General features: G+C 47.2%; 1 long non-coding RNA gene and 2 other non-coding genes across 4 annotated transcripts; all 3 read right to left on the reverse strand.

Annotated features, from left to right (window-relative positions):
- Positions 1 to 180: 180 nt before the first annotated feature.
- On the reverse strand, positions 181 to 369 carry LOC140579887 (U2 spliceosomal RNA). Its single transcript, XR_011983730.1, has one exon. It is a non-coding gene; the product is annotated as a U2 spliceosomal RNA (small nuclear RNA).
- Positions 370 to 6,409: 6,040 nt separating this feature from the next.
- On the reverse strand, positions 6,410 to 6,523 carry LOC140580011 (U5 spliceosomal RNA). The gene has a single exon (XR_011983792.1). It is a non-coding gene; the product is annotated as a U5 spliceosomal RNA (small nuclear RNA).
- A 2,176-nt stretch (positions 6,524 to 8,699) lies between these two features.
- Positions 8,700 to 13,993, reverse strand: LOC140579657 (uncharacterized). 2 transcript variants are annotated; one of them, XR_011983595.1, is made up of 3 exons: positions 13,676 to 13,993; positions 13,123 to 13,195; positions 8,700 to 12,086 (listed from the first exon to the last, which is right to left on the reverse strand). It is a non-coding gene; the product is annotated as an uncharacterized lncRNA (long non-coding RNA). The 2 variants fall into 2 exon arrangements; XR_011983596.1 differs by lacking the exon at positions 13,123 to 13,195.
- Between the last annotated feature and the right edge of the window lie 648 nt (positions 13,994 to 14,641).

Raw genomic sequence — 14,641 nt, forward strand, 5'->3', positions numbered from 1 at the left:
AAAAAAAAAAAAAAAAAAAAAAGAAAAACGGCGGGAAACGGGGGCCACGCACAGACAGGGCCCCCCCCCTCACAGCACTCAGTCTATTAGTCACTCACTCACTCACTCACTTACTCACTCACTCACTCAGTCAGTCAGTCAGTCAGTCAGTCAGTTCTGCCTTTCGACAACAGGGGGCAGTAGAGGTGCACCATTCCCGGAAGCACTGCAATACCGGGTCGATGCGTGGAGCGGACGGGGCAAGCCCCACTTCCGGCTCCCTGTTCCAAAAATCCGTTTAATATGTGGTCCCCTCCATGGGGGACGTATCAGATATTAAACTGATAAGAACAGATTTTTTTTTTTTCCAATACTTTATTAAACAGTTCTGTACAACAATTAAAATCATACCAATACACAAAGCATATATACATCAATTAGCATCAATTAGCACTGTAATCAAAACATAATAAAACAGCCTTTTAGGTTCACAAATTAGTAAAAATATATATCCATAAATACTTTATAAAAGGCTAAAACATTCTCAACACACAGTGCTACTTATATATGCTATACAAAACAGAGCATTATTAAAACAACATTAAACAAAACCTCTCCAGAACTGCAAAAAGACACACAACTATAAAACCACCAATACGTTACAATAACAATTAAAACACAACTACAATTAAATGGCCATTTACAAAAATAAAATGTCACCATAAATGCCACCTATTAAAAACTAAAACCATTAAAAGAGGAACACACCCGCCGACCTCCAACCTCTACGCCAGGGTCAGGTTGAGACAGGGTCATACATATTTCCAAACACTTAAAATCAGCACCTCGGGAATAAAACATGGTCAATCACTTAATATACAGCACAACAAGTAAAATGTTAGATGTTAATAAATACAATGATTATTAATATTAATAAATAAGTGCTAAAAAAGATCAACCAAAACCATGCTTAATTGATTATGCACATGCTGTTAGTTAAAAACATTTTAATTAAAACACACGCACAAAAACAACAAAGCACACTCACCTAAAACCCGAAGTACCTCCTGTGTGCTTCAGAAAAGTGCGTCACGTCAACCCTGTAGAATGGAGCGTCACCACCTAAACGAAACGGGGCTAAAGCCAAAAGAGGCCCTTCCACCTCTCCTTGGCCTCGTGATAGCCCCGCTGGATGACGTCAGTCTCCATCCTGAAACCCAAGTCGGCCCGGATTTTACGGAATACCCCTTGTGCCTCCAGATGAACCCCTCTGCGGATGAGCGCGGTCCTGGCATTCCACAGCTCCCGCTTGGTAATGCTGACCAGCAGCCACATCCAGGGGCCGAAGGGGTTATGGAGGTTGGGGTCCCACCCCTTCAACACCTTGTCGTAGGTCAGACCGGGCTGCGGGTCCACACGTCCACACAGGCCCGCTACCAACCCCCAAACTCTCTGTGCATGCCCACAGTCCCAAAACACGTGCCTGATGGTCTCATCCTCACTGCACTCGGGCCTGGGGCAGCGGGGGTGTCTGGTCAGCTTATGCCTATGTAAGACGTCCCTGACTGGCAGCTTACCATGAAGGCACTGCCAGTTCAGGTCCTGCAGCCTGTGATCCAAACCCTTAGGCTGGATTCTCGCCCATGTGCCTTCCTCCAGGCCCAGCATGGCCCGAGTATCCCTATGACCAAGCAAAGCCCTGTAAAGCGCTCTATGCTTGGTCAAGGCCTCTGTCTTGACACCTGCCGGAAAAGACTTACTCCACTTGACAGCGTGGCTGTAGTGGGCCGGCAGGGTCTCAGCCTTGGGGCCGAGGTTGGTCCACGACGCCACCAGACGTCTCATGGGGAGAGCCAGCCACAGACGCACAAAGTGCTGATGGGGGTGCTCGAGGGGAGCTGCCAGGCGCGCGCAGAGCTGCGAGAAGAACAGGCAGTCAAGCTTGAGAGGAAAGTCAATAACATCCCTCCCCCCACTGTCCTTTCCGAGATACATCACTTCCCTACGCACGTACTCGTACCTGCCCCCCCAGACGAGGTTGAAAACGTCCTTCGTCAGGCCTCTGCGCATGAAGCGGGGCAAAGGGTACACATGTGCAAGGTAGAGCAGGGTGGGAAGAATATCCACTTTTAAGGCTAAAACCTTACCTTGGAAGGACAGGGACCTGGACTTCCACAGTCCGATCTTCCGCCTGGCGATCGCCAACCGCCCCTCCCAGTTCAAACGGGCGGCACCATCCGAAAGGAAGTTGACCCCCAACACTTTGAGAGGTCCGTCACAGAGGGTGAGACCACCTGCGACGTCCTCCCTCGCCTTCCAGCTGCCGAAATACTTGGCCACCGACTTACTGAGGTTGAGCGTCGCGCCGGAGGCCCTACCGAATGCATGAACAAGGCTCATGGCATGACCGAGAGACTGATCCGAGCAGACGAAAAGGGTGGTGTCGTCTGCGTACTGGGTCAGTTTAACAGTTTTCCCCCGACTTCCTGGGATAAGAAGGCCATCGACCCCGGGGTGGGTGCGAATGGCGCACGCCAGTGGCTCTATATAGAGCGCGTAGAGGAGGGGGGAGAGGGGACATCCCTGCCTCACTCCACTCAGCTGGGGCACCAAGTCACTCAGGAAGCCATTGATAACAACATGGCTTCCAACTTCGTTATACAAAGTGTGTAACCACCCCAGATAATTGGGTCCAAAGCCAAACTTACCCAATACTTGAAACAGGAAGCGGTGATCTACCCGGTCAAAGGCTTTCTCCTGGTCCAAGCTGACCAGCAGGAGAGGGAGGTTCCTGTCCTCCACCCAGGCGATGGCGTCGCGGATGAGATGGAGGTTCCACGTCGCCGATCGACCCGGTACTCCACACGTCTGATCGCTGTGTACCAGATGAGCCATGGCCTTCTTCAGGCGTTCGGTAAGGGTCTTTGCGATGAGCTTTGTGTCTACACAAAGCATGGTCAGGGGCCTCCAGTTGCCAAGGTCGGCACGATCGCCCTTCTTGTGCAACAGAGAAAGAACCCCTGACCTCATGCTCCTAGTGAGCAAACCCCGGCGCTGAACGTCCTCTACAACCTGCAGTAATTCCGGCCCGAGGACATCCCAAAAGGTGGAATAAAATTCCACCGGGAGCCCATCAAGGCCCGGTACCTTGCGGCGGTTCATCTTGCCAAGCACTGCGGTCAGCTCGGCCAAGGTGATGGGGGCTTCTAAGCCGTCACGAATGTCACTGGGAAGACAAGGTGAGATGTTGTCTAGGAACCGCTCCCCTGCAACCGGGTCCGTGTCCCTAACCTTAAAAAGATCACAATAAAACAATTTTGCAACCTCCAGCATGTCTGATGTTGTAGTTACCTTGTTGCTATTTGAGGCACGGAGAGAGACAAAGCTCTTCTCCTCCCGGGCTTCCCTGGCTCTCTGGAAAAAAAAGGCGTTGCACTTTTCATTGTTTTCCAACAGGCACATTTTGTCGCGGAGCATTAGGGCCGAGGCAGCCTGTTCATGCAGGCGCCTCAGCTCACCCTTTATGCCAAGCAGTCGCTCGTGATCGATGGCGCCCCCGTTGTTGTGAGCGGCGTATTCATCCCGCAACCTTCTCTCCAGCTGCAGAATGGAGAATTTCTTCTCCATCCTGCGCTGCTTGCTGTACTGCATGGAGAAGGTTCGGATCCTATCCTTCACACTCTCCCACCATTCAGCCACGGAGGGGAAGGTAGGCTTGTCCTTCTGCCACTCGGAGAAGTGATCTAAAAAAAGGTGTCTAAAATCGCTCTCCTCCAGGATCTGCAGGTTCATTTTCCAATAGCCGCCCCCACATTCAGGGGCGTCTATGGAAACAGTGGCCTCCACTGCCAAGTGGTCAGTGGGCCACTGTGGGGAGAGGGACACCTTTTTAAAAACAACGGGGGGTGAAGCTAAAATGTAGTCGATGCGACTGCTGGCTCCGCGACTATTATGCCAGGTGAAGCCCGGCATGCTGGGGTTGCATGTCTTAAAACCATCAACAAGTTTAAAGGAACGAATAAAATGGCGAAAGTGCCCAGAGCTGACATCCTGTCTACCCTCCAACGAGATGTTAAAGTCCCCTCCTAAAATCAAGTGTCGATCTGTGACACAGAACGGGGACAACTCTTCAAAGAGAGTTATACGGGACGAGGCCTCCACTGGAGCGTAGACACATATGGCCCGGAGGCGCTGTCCCCTCCATGTGGCGTCCACCCCCAAAACCCTTCCTTGAAGAACGGTAAACGATCTTACTTCTTCAAAGGCGCGGTCGCCAAAAAGGATCCCGACGCCTGAGGAGTGGACACCACCTACGCTCCAGTAGGATCTACCCCTCTTCCATTGTCGTGAAAAGAGAGCCTCGTCCCGCTGGTCCCGGAGGTGGACTTCCTGCAGAAAACAAATGCTGAAGGGAGAAGATGCCAGCTGATTAAAAACAGATGTGCGCTTTAAAACGTTCCTCAAACCCCTGACATTCAAGGTGACAATATTAAAATTGGCCATGAAATGTTAAAAAGGTAAAATACAATTACAAACAACACACTAAAATAATAAAAGCCAGCCATTAAAAACAATACCGCATTACTGCCCCCCCTCCTCAGTCAAACCCAAAAGGCCCCCCAGTTCCAGCCCCCCCAGGTACTCCTGTTCATTTGCTTTGTCCTGCACACTACTGTACTCCTGGGGGGGCGCAGGGGACTGTCCCAAGTCCCACACCAGATGGGGGGCCCCCAATGTCGGGGAGGGGGGACTCTCTCGGCCTTGGTCCCCGGCCGCCCCTGCTGGCAAGGTGGCAGCTGGAGGGCTGGATGCGTCGGGTTGTGCCTCCCTTCTGCTCTTCTTCCTCCTCCGGGGGGATGCGCCGCTCTTTCTCCTCCTGCTGCTGACACCTGGAGCCAGGACTGGAGACCCCTCCTGCATTGCAGTCGCTGTCGCTGGGGCCTCCTCCACCTCGGCCAGGGCATCTCCTCCTGCCCCCGCCGCCGGCTGTTCCTGCCCTGACGTGGGGGCTTGCGCTCCCCCACCACTCTCCTTGCCGACAGCTCTGCTGCCTAACAGAGCGTCGGCGTATGACGTTTTCCGTTGGGGGCAGGAACGAGCCAGATGGTCCTCACCGTTGCAGTGGATGCAGCGACGGGGGCCCTTGCAGTCCCTGGCCATGTGCCCCGGCTCCAGGCAGTTACGGCAGCGCAGGTTGGCGCATCCCTCCAGAGTGTGTCCGAAGCTGTGACACTGTCGGCAGAAGGGAGGCTGTCCGGAATAAAACAAGTAAGCCTTATTGCCCTGTACATTAAAATAGGCTGGGGGATGACTAAAACCGCCCGCGCCATTAGCGTCCGGGCGCAGGCGGGCCTGGAACTGGCGTCGTCCAGTCCAGATCCCCAGCTCATCCCGAATATCCTTGTGGCCAGGAAGGAGGTCCACATACTTGTTCAGGAACTGGCGGACGGCCTCGGCGGTGATATGAGGATTGAAACAATGTACAGTTATCACTCGCTTGTCGGGCCACCACAGCGGCTCGATGGTATACTGACCCAGGAGAGGGTACTGGGCCCTCTCCTTGCTCCGCTCCAGGACCTTGGAGTAACTCTCGTCGGTGGACAGGGTGACCTCGAAGAACTGGTGAGGTCCATTCCGCTGCACACAGAGGATGTCCTCCATGCGGAGGCCCAGCTCCCCGAAGGCCACCTCCCGGATGAAGGCCAGGCGGTCAGGGAAGGTGCCCACCTCCCCTTCAGCCCTCCAGCAGAACCGGGCGGTATTACGCAGGCCACCACCTGCTACCAGCCACGGCCCGCTGAAGGGCTTCCTCGCAGCACCGCCGGCCGTCGCCATCCGGGATGGTCCACCGACGTCGTTCCTGGAGCAGAGTCCTCCTGCCGCCGTGGTCCCGACGTCCGCCGTGGTCCTGCTGCCGTCCGCCAATCCGGGATGAGCCGAGGAATACTAAACTATTAAAAACACCTAAGAAATAAAAACACCAGTTCACCCAACAGGGCGGCGGGCAGGCCACCAGCCACTGCGGGATCCCCAGCCTAATAAAAACGAAAATAAAAGCAGGGATAAAAGGCTAAAAGGAAGGCACGGGTCGCCCCGTGGCAGCGGCGGTCAAGCCACCTACTGGTCACGCATTAGGGTCACCGTGCCTTCCTCTAAAAAACCCGACGCAGTCCTTTAAAAGCGATAAAAAGAGCGTAAAATCCACTTGATCTTAGCCAAAAGGCCGAGAAGCGATACCCACAAATTGCGCCCCGCCGGGCGCCGGCATGCGGGATGCCGACGGAGCTGGCGCGGCTCAGCCCTCACCAGCCCCTCTGGCAGGTGTCGCCCGGCGAGTCCACGCGTGATCCAGGGAGACCACAGCCGCGCCACCGGGCACCTAACGCCAGCCGCTAAGCCGGGCCCAGTCTTCCTTTGACAGCAGCAGTGCAGCTCTGCTTGGGCAGAGCCTCCAAAAATACCATGAACTCATCGCTATCCCTCTCCACGGAAATCTTTAGTAAAAGGCGAAAGATTTATACGGGATGAAGAGAGACCCGAGTCGATATGGGGCCGCCGTCAAGCCCGTCGCCGTTAGCCGGGCCTGCGTGACGCCCCCGCTCGGAGTAGAATGCCCAGGGGCGTCGCAGCCGCCGTCCTCGGGGCCCCGACTCCTCCCTGTCCTCCTGTCCTCTCAAAAGACAGCAATCATTTTAACAAACATGAGGGGAAATTCAAAAGGCAAAGATGACATCACGCCTTACCTCAGCGCAGCTGTCCACCTCACAAACAGCGTGTCACCTTCCTTTAAAAAAAAAAAATTAAAAAAAAAGGCGGGAAAAGGGGGCCGCGCACGGACAGGGCCTCTCCCTCACAACACATGCAGCTAATTAGCTGGCCATCCAGGGGCACCCAGTCTATTAATCACTCACTCACACAATCCGTTCAATATGTGGTCCCCTCCATGGGGGACGTATCAAAACAACCATTTCATACCGAAATAAAATGTAAATCAGCTCAGATACATGAATAATATTATGCTTGTACTACTTACATTAAAGACATAATCACAATCTAAAAGGCTGAAACATTTCCACACCATGCAAATCAATGCCAACACAGTACAATAAGACTTTCAAAGATAACATTAAAGAAATAGAACTACCTGCAGAACTATTACCCATAAAATAGGAAAAGGGCAATAAGACCAGCAAATACAACTAGTAACTGCAATGATGGAAGTGTCCAAAGCTTAGGATGATCGGACAGGTAGGACATGTAGGACAAGTAATAGAGGAATAACGGCAGAGAACTGGCAGCCAGGGTAGTAGAAAGTCAGACAGAATTAGATTCGATTAGAATTACGATGGAGATTGAGCGTAGGGTGAACGGGATAGGAGATGTAGGACAGAGCAGGACTGGTTTGGGTGAGATGGTCTGAGTAGTAGGTAGAAATTAGGATGGAGATGGTTTTAGTGTAGGCGTTACAGGTCAGTAGATGTCGGACAGAATGAAAAACCATCCGGTGGAGTGCCTGAGGCCGTCTGAATGTCTGGTTGAATAATAATAGAAGCTTCGTGGGGAAAACGCCTTTACGTCTCCCCAGCTTGCTTTACGGAGAGTATGCTGTGCACATTGGGCTGCCTAGCTCAAGTACCCACCAAAGCGACCCTCTGATTACAGGCACACAGGCTTAGCCCACTGAGCCTCCTGCTGCTGTGGGTAAGATAGGTGAGATCGGTAGACACCTTCCTACCTGATCTGGTAACTCGTTTTAGCTGAATTGGCCTAGGTGGGTCTTAGACATAAATAAACAGTGGCGGTAGTGCTCCCGTTTGACCGATCGACACGAAATTTCTCTGGGGTACAGCCCTACATTAATGAGACAAATCTGGAAATGATTGGCTGAAGCATGCCTGAGATATAGCTGTCTGATTGAAATGGGCGAGGCAGCAGTACAGTCAGGGTGTGGCTGGTAGCCATATCTTACCAAAAGTTTAAGTTTTTTTTCTAAATCTTTAAAAGGACTGTCTCCTGATTTGAATGACACCAGATTTATGTAGGTTGGGTGAAAATCCTAGGAGATTAACCCCCAGGGGTCTGAGGCCTCTTTTCCACTTTCGGGGTAGTCTGACATGCCTTGACATTTTTAAATATTTCACCTATCTAAAAAACATTTATCCCAAAGTGTTGCATGTGCTTTTATTCAGCACAAACTCAGCACCAATGATCTGAGACCACTCATAATGTTATTTTATTTTTTGTTAAAATCAACTTTAAACATATGCTTTTCAGAAACCTATTTTCAGACATGCTGATAAATTATAAAAAATCACATTATAGACATTTCTAGGTAAGACTTTTGAGCTCTGAAGCTTATAGACACAGGGGTTGGTTACACACAGGTGAAAGAGACATTCTGAAATTTTATGTGGTTTGATTACTAAAGTGTTAGAACTTTGGAGTGACACTCTTTTTCTGAAAGTCAGTGGCCAGCACAATGAATATTGATGTGATAGGCGTTCCCACACCTCTAGTAGTTTGCATACTGTCAATGGCCCGTCAGTCTGGAATGTCACTGCACCCCACACCCATCACTTTGGAAAGGTAGTTTGATATGCAAGAGAAGTAGCAACAAAAAAATCCTTTTTTTTAAAAACAAAATCAGTTTATTGATAGATAGAATGTCACAACATAAGTGAATAAATGTACAACACAAAATAAGCAAATCACAAAATAAATGGGTGCATGAATAATGTTTATTTGCGACAGTTCATTCACAAATCAATATAACAAATTTTTAGTCCTGATTCGCATGCCAAGCCTCGAAACAGTTTCTGTTTGGTTGAAGGCAAAGCTGGACATCACAAGCTACGCATTTCCATGGGGTTTTTGTTTTGTTCCCACCATGCATCCTGCAATTCATACAAGTCTTTCGCCCTGAGGTAGCCTTCATCCTGCCGTCAGTGCTCAGCTCAGCCCCAAGAACTGGCACATGAACACCACTCATCTTTGTGGGGACATTCAGTGTCACCCACACAGCTGTGCGGTGAGCTCCTCCATGAACGCCTTGTGGGTCATGCTGTCCTGTTGCATGATCTCTCTGTGGATAATGTAGGCGTTAGTCGCGGAAATGTCCAAGAAGTGAAGAAAAAGTTTCCTGTACCACTTCATTCTCTTGTGCTGTGTCGTGTAGTACTGGATCAGCTGGTCCGACAAATCCACACCTCCCATGTACTTGTTGTACTCCGTCACCGGTGAGGGGCATGGAAATGACTCGGTGATCCAGACACCCTGCTTGGATTTAACTTTCCTTCGTACCGTATCCCCAGCATAGGCGTTATGGATGGTGGAGCAGACGGACACCTCTCTCGTGTCCTTCCACTTCACAAAGAGAAGAGGCCCGTCCCTTATCCAGCGGTACATCCCTCTGGGCGACTTCTTTGTTAGTGCATTGATGGCACTACGTGGACAGTCCTTCCTAAACTCTCTATAAGTTCCAAACTTAGATGCATACAAGTCCTTGAAAAGTTTTGGACTTGTGTAGAAGTTGTCCATATATACATGGTACCCGGACCCCAAAAAACATCTATCGGTCAGTGACATGACAGAGTCATAAGTCCCTGGCCAGTGGGGAAGTTGTTCTTTCCAGTGTATACTGAAAAGTCCACAGTATACCCATTGCTGGAATCTGCGATAAGGTTCCATAGCACTACATGCTTTGGACCCTTAATTATGCACCATTAATATCTAATTACAATTATATGGCCAATAAAACAATTAAAATGTCACCTTATATGCATGCTATTAAAAACAGGGTTCTTGCAGGTATCAGAAAGTTAAATTTAAGGCCCTTTTAAGACCTTTTAAGACCATTATGAGTAAAATTTAAGACCAACACGATGCATTACAAGAAACATTCGAATGATACCAGAAATTCTCATATTTTATGTCACTCATATCCTTAGCCCAACATCCACATATCATATGTGTTTACAAAGTGCGTTTTAATATGTTCACATGTGTTTAAAGCATGTGGGAGTGGTATTGTAAGGCTTAAACTATAAAAAAGTTTATGTATATGGTCTTTCTATATTGCGGATTTTCATCTATCGCTGATGGGTCTGGAATGTAACTTAGGTGGGGGGATCCAGACCCATCAGCCATAGGTGAAAATTCGCGATATAGAAAGACCATATACATAAACTTTTTTATAGTTTAAGCCTTAAAATATATAGTGATCCCCCGCCTATCGCAGAAGTTACGCTCCAGTCCCATCAGCGATAATGAAAACAATTGGAAACAGCTGATAAACACGGGGAATCTACACAGGGTTAACGAGGGGGCGTGGCACATGGGAGGAGCGAATGAGCGGGGCAGGATATACTGCACTTTTAATCAGATTTTTTAGATTTTCAAAATAAATTCAAATTCAAATAAGTTTTTTTTTCATCTCTATTTTGCTTTTTTGTCTTGGTTTAACTTTTTAAAATCTTGTTTTTATAAAGCACTTTAAATAACCCCTGTGTATGATAATAAAAACTTGCCTTGCCCTACCATAAGGAGACCGAGAAACGTTCACCTCAAGACCACACGAACAACTAAAAACTATATGCTGGAAACTAAGACATTCACAAGGTAACTCCAGGATAAGCTCTGTAAAAGTAGAAATGTGTTTATTTTATGATAAGATAACGTGAGCCAACTGGCTAGTACTGTAGTTGCCTTTTAACTGAAAAAATTCACTCCAGTCAGAGAAAAAAGTTACTAACGCACTACTGTACATCAAAACATTTACATTGCAATAATTTATGGCATGAAATAAACTTGTAACTATATCATTCAGTAATACAAATAATAAAACAACATACCGTTCACATTAGCCTCACGGACTAAGTTAGCGCTTGATTCCCCTGCACTTCCTGTTGTGGCTGAGCGTGCACCTGACGTCAGTGGCTGAAAGTGCACGTTCTGCAGCCAGACCCTTCTCAAACTGTGTGCTTGCCTAGCCGCAGTGATCACGCAATGGGATTTGTAGTTTTATTACCACGCAGACACTGGTGCAGACCAGAAAACACAACCAACAGATTAGTTTTACAGCATTTTACTATTTTATTTTCTGCGGACAATGCTTATTGGGAATGAATGGAGGTAAGAATTTTAAGACTTGGGTAAATTAAATTTAAGACCGAGGATGAAAATCTGGGCATTTTAAGGCCTTAAATTTAACTTTCTGAATTTTTTACTTTTTAAGACCCCGCGGGAACCCTGTAAAAAGTTAAGACCTTTAAAAAGGAACACATCCGCAGACTTCCAACCTCTGCACAAGGGTCAGGCTAAAACAGTATCATACACCTTCCCAAAACACATAAAATCAGTAACCTTGGGAATAAAATAGGTCAATCACACAATAAACAGCACAACAGATCAAACAAAATGTTAATAAATGTTAATATTGATGAATAAGTGCTAACAGTGATCAACCAAATCAGTGCTCAGTAAAATCTGTAAATGCCATTAAATAAAATCCATACCAAATAAAACACACACAGAGAAAAACAAAGCACACTTACCTAAAACCCGAAGTGTCCTCTGTGTGCTTCAGGAAAGTGCATCATGTCAACCCTGTAGGATGGAGTGTCACCACCTAGACGTACCGGGGCAGCTTACGCCTAGGATCAAGGTAGTTGGATGGATGTCAACTTACCTCTGGGGGTAAGTCGTTTAGGTGGATGGCAGCTTCCTTCTGGGGTCTGGAGGTTTGGGTGAATGTCAGCTTACCTCTGAGATCAGAGCGTTTGGGCGGATGGCAGCTTGCCACTGGGGTTAGGGAATTTCAGTGGATGTGAGCTTACCTCAGGGGCCTGCGTGTTTGGGTAGACCGCAGCTTGCCTCTGGGATCAGGGTGCTTGGAGGGACAGCAGCTTACCTCTGTGGTTGGGCCGGTTGCATGTTTGGGAGCTTACCTCTAGGGCCAGGGCGTTTGGTGGATGGCAGCTTACCTCTGGGATCAAGGCATCTGAGTGGATGAAAGCTTACCTCTATTATCAGGGTGTTTGGGTTTATGTCATCTTAACTCCTGGGTCAAGGCGCTTGGTTGGATGCAGTTGGTTCGATCAGAGCTTTACCTTTGGAATTAGGGCATTTGAGTAAATGACAGCTTAACTCTGTGATGATGGTGTTTGGGTACATGTCAGCTTACCTCTGGGGTCAGAGCGTTTGTGTGTAGGGCAGCTTATCACAGCTAACTCTCAATTAGTTTAACTGAATTTATCCAAAAATTATTATTATTTCTATACCTGACACACAAAATACTGTGACTTACATATAATGTGATATGTTGTTAATACAACCAGTAATCAGAACAGTGTGACATGTGCTGCACACCAGGGCAATTTCAGAATCCCTAATCAGATCTGTAGTTAACACCAAGTTATGGTAAACCAAGTGACGCCTATATACATGTATGGAAATCACACAATCGGAAAAATAGTTTACCGAAATATTAACAGAGGTATTTCTCACTCACTATCAAACACGATGTAAATTTTCCCTGTAGTAATTAATAGATCAATAGACACAAAAAACCCAGAGGCACACCAACGAAAACACAACGCAATGCTAGTACCAACTAGCAAGAACTAGCTAAACAGCTAAAAATTCGCAAGAAACTTCTAAATTATCGAAACTCAGCTACATCGATAAGTACATAAATTACCACGAAACATACATGTATTAGTTTAATAAAGTCTAAGCAGAAATTATCAAAATAAATCCGGCTTTGGTTTTGTTTGCCGGAGCTCAAACGTCGGACATCTCCCTTAGTAAAAGGGCGCGGACTCTGGTCGTTAACAGCCACCTGCCGCTCGCGCCACACAACGTCGTTGACCGCAGTCTGTCATACTCTCGCGTGTTTACGTCTGACTGACGCGTGCCGCAATAGTGAGATTTAGCAGTACTAACGTTAAAAAAAGCTCTTACTGACCTCATTTTACTGTATCATATGCGCAGTAATTTATCTTGCTTTCTTAAAATAACCAATAAATTTTGGTGCTACTGCTCTGTCTGAGTCCATGAATTATGTCCTGCATAGAAATGTGTAGTGGCAGAACATTTAAACAACTGGATCGCATTTTAAAACATAATCTTATGTAGACATCACACCTCTCCCGGAAGACTCCCGCAAATGCACCACAGCTCACTCACACCCCCGAACGATGTGCAGCATCCCGGAAATCTGTCCACACAGAAATAAAAGCAATCAAACGCAGGGAAGTGGCCAGGAGCCTACGGATTGTATGTTGGGCGCGGCTACGGATCGTCTGCCACCGCCCCCCAACTTTCACAGCCAGCACCCCCTCCCTTCTCTAAAGTGGGATAATTCAGACATCCCAACCTGCAAAAACTCAATTCAGGAAGGTGCCCCCAACCCCCCGACAAGGAGGGAGATAACTTCAACAAACTTGATTTCACAGTTTAATTTGTTCATTAATTTCCTCTGGTCAGCGCACTAAATTACGAAGGTCAATATTATGTATTTTGACAAATAATAAAAGTAGATTACTTTACCATTTATGCAAATTCCTTAATTATATTCCATTGCTACTTTACAAAAGTCTTCAAGGAGTCTTTCATGACAGCATTAGCAACTAACCAACTGTCTAACTAGTGTAGACCTGAATAATACAGCACATGAAATGACACTTGTTAAACTCACCTCAACATGCCTTTTACAATCGTTTAAACCGTCATGGGCAATGCTGAAATCACTGTTGCAAACAGTACAGCGCGCGGAACATTGTCATTATTTTCATCCTTATTAGACAAGGATACACTTTTGTGTAGTCTGAATTGAAATGCGTTTTATATTTTCGTTTTTTGGGGCACTCTCCCTCTGTCATTATGCTCCACTGAACTGATAACTTCGGTCCTCGAGAAGTTAAATAAAACCCCGCCCGCATTGAAATTTGATTGGCTTATTTTGCTAAGTAAACCAATCGGGATGCTGTCTGTCTAGCACGGGCTACAGGCACACACGCAGGGATCCACACATATGCACGTTCTCTCTCTCGCTCTCTCTCTCTCTCGCTCATTCCGTCATGCGCGCGCGTCTTCTTTCAGGGATATTTTATTGAATTTGCCAAGAGGAGACTCCCGGAACTTCCGGGAGACTCGGGATGTCTGGATAACTGCTTATTTGTACTATAATGATAGCTGTTAATTTTCAGGGAGCTGTGATGATATTCGAAATTGTGCAGGGTTATATAAGTACTGTGAAGCTCTCGTTATCCAGTTAAATGTTTAAAAATATTTATTATTTTATCATATTTTATGTATACTTTCAGCTTATTCACAGGTCTCTCCTGCATTCATCCGTCCATGCCATAATGTAAAATCAGACAGATTGCTTAACTTGCAGCTGTCCAATTACGCGTACATATTTTATTGCTGCAGATAATTAAAGTAGGTAATACAACGCTGAAGGTTAGATGTATAGTACGATTACATATGTACAACATGTGGTCATTTCAGTCAGACAAACGTTTAAAATGGAAAACGAGCTTTCCGTTTTTACCGGCAATTTCCGTAGCACGTCTTAGTCGAAGTACTACACTGCCATCTATTGGACAAGTCAGGTTACTGAATCGTGAAATGTGTCTGTACTGAAATTGATAAAACAAAC

The sequence above is a fragment of the Paramormyrops kingsleyae genome, chromosome 18 (assembly GCF_048594095.1).
Source record: "Paramormyrops kingsleyae isolate MSU_618 chromosome 18, PKINGS_0.4, whole genome shotgun sequence".
Taxonomy (NCBI): Eukaryota; Metazoa; Chordata; class Actinopteri; order Osteoglossiformes; family Mormyridae; genus Paramormyrops; species Paramormyrops kingsleyae.